The sequence below is a fragment of the Panulirus ornatus genome, chromosome 37 (genome assembly GCF_036320965.1).
Source record: "Panulirus ornatus isolate Po-2019 chromosome 37, ASM3632096v1, whole genome shotgun sequence".
Lineage (NCBI taxonomy): Eukaryota > Metazoa > Arthropoda > Malacostraca > Decapoda > Palinuridae > Panulirus > Panulirus ornatus.
In genome coordinates, this window is record NC_092260.1 from 9,686,675 (window position 1) to 9,689,174 (window position 2,500).

Here is a 2,500-nt window from a genome sequence, read left to right on the forward strand (position 1 = left end):
CGTGTCTCGATTAAGCAAAGACTAAATACCGGCTTGTCCCTCATCTCCTGATTATTGATGGGATTAACGACTCGGGAGTTAATGAACTGGAGATTACCTACGACATTACCTGGTGTCCGGCAGCCCAAGCACGGAGCTGCCGTGCTCAGCCGTGGAGGAGGTGCAGCTGTCACCCTGGGTGAAGGAACACTGAGGGCAGGCCTGGGAGGACGATGTCACGTCACCAGGGAAGTAAGAGAAAGGTTTTGCTGGATTTGAGATGTTTTGGGAGTCTTCATGATGTGTGCAGGTCTCTGGTCAGGATCAGAAAGAGCACAAGTCTGTGGAGAGGATCAGAAAGACCATAGGAAGTCTGTGGAGAGGATCAGAAAAAACACAAAAGGTCTGTGGAGAGGATCAGAAAGACCACAGAAGGTCTGTGGAGAGGATCAGAAAGACCACAGAAGGTCTGTGGAGAGGATCAGGAAAAACACAAAAGGTCTGTGGAGAGGATCAGAAAGAACACAGAAGGTCTGTGGAGAGGATCAGAAAGACCACAGAAGGTCTGTGGAGAGGATCAGGAAAAACACAAAAGGTCTGTGGAGAGGATCAGAAAGACCACAGAAGGTCTGTGGAGAGGATCAGGAAAAACACAAAAGGTCTGTGGAGAGGATCAGAAAGAACACAGGTCTGTGGAGAGGATCAGAAAGACCACAGAAGGTCTGATGAGAAGATCAGAAAAAACACAAAAGGTCTGTGGAGAGGATCAGAAAGACCAGAGAAGGTCTGTGGAGAGGATCAGAAAAAACACAAAAGGTCTGTGGAGAGGATCAGAAAGACCAGAGAAGGTCTGTGGAGAGGATCAGAAAGACCACAGAAGGTCTGTGGAGAGGATCAGAAAAAACACAAAAGGTCTGTGGAGAGGATCAGAAAGACCACAGAAGGTCTGTGGAGAGGATCAGAAAGACCACAGAAGGTCTGTGGAGAGGATCAGAAAGAACACAGAGGGTCTGTGGAGAGGATCAGGAAGAACACAGAAGGTCTGTGGAGAGGATCAGAAAGACCACAGAAGGTCTGATGAGATCAGAAAAAACACAAAAGGTCTGTGGAGAGGATCAGAAAGATCACAGAAGGTCTGTGAAGAGGATCAGAAAAGAACACAAAAGGTCTGTGGAGAGGATCAGAAAGACCACAGAAGGTCTGTGGAGAGGATCAGAAAGAACACAGAAGGTCTGTGGAGAGGATCAGAAAGACCACAGAAGGTCTGTGGAGAGGATCAGGAAAAACACAAAAGGTCTGTGGAGAGGATCAGAAAGACCACAGGAGGTTTGTGGAGAGGATCAGAAAGACCACAGGTCTGTGGAGAGGATCAGAAAGACCACAGAAGGTCTGTGGAGAGGATCAGAGAGATCACAGAAGGTCTGTGGAGAGGATCAGAAAGACCACAGAAGGTCTGTGGAGAGGATCAGAAAGACCACAGAAGGTCTGTGGAGACGATCAGAAAAAACACAAAAGGTCTGTGGAGAGGATCAGAAAAAAACACAAAAGGTCTGTGGAGAGGATCAGAAAGACCACAGAAGGTCTGTGGAGAGGATCAGAAAGATCACAGAAGGTCTGTGGAGAGGATCAGAAAGACCACAGAAGGTCTGTGGAGAGGATCAGAAAGACCACAGAAGGTCTGTGGAGAGGATCAGAAATAACACAAAGTCTGTGGAGAGGATCAGAAAGAACACAGAAGGTCTGTGGAGAGGATCAGAAAGACCACAGGTCTGTGGAGAGGATCAGAAAGACCACAGAAGGTCTGTGGAGAGGATCAGAAAGATCACAGAAGGTCTGTGGAGAGGATCAGAAAGACCAAAGAAGGTCTGTGGAGAGGATCAGAAAGACCATAGACATCAGAATATAATTATCTGGTTGAAGACGACAGAGCCTTTGGTCGTCGCCTTGAAGGGCGGCCAAAACTGCTGGTGCATTAACCACTCTTGTTATTGACGATCTTGATAGAGTTACCAGTGTTAAAGTAATGGGATATTGATATGTAACTTGTCTTTAATATGTTCTATAGATAAGCTTCCGTGGTGCGGTGGTTAGGGTCGGGAGATACGAATCACGCGGGCTCGTGTTTCAGGTCCCAAACCGGGTCATCTGGTCACGCTCAATCCAGATGTTCATTTTGACCGAGACATTATATGTATATATATATATATATATATATATATATATATATATATATATATATATATATATATATATATATATATGTATATATATATATATATATATATATATATATATATATATATATATGTATATATATATATATATATATATATATATATATATATATATATATATATATATATATATATATATATATCCTGGCCTTAGCTAGGTACCCATTTTATCGACCAACCTTTAGGGGTGGATGAATAGCAAGGTTGACTGTGCACCGACTCCTGCGACCAAGTTTCGAACCCGTGAATGCGTCACGATCAAGAACGCTAACCTCTATACTACGGGA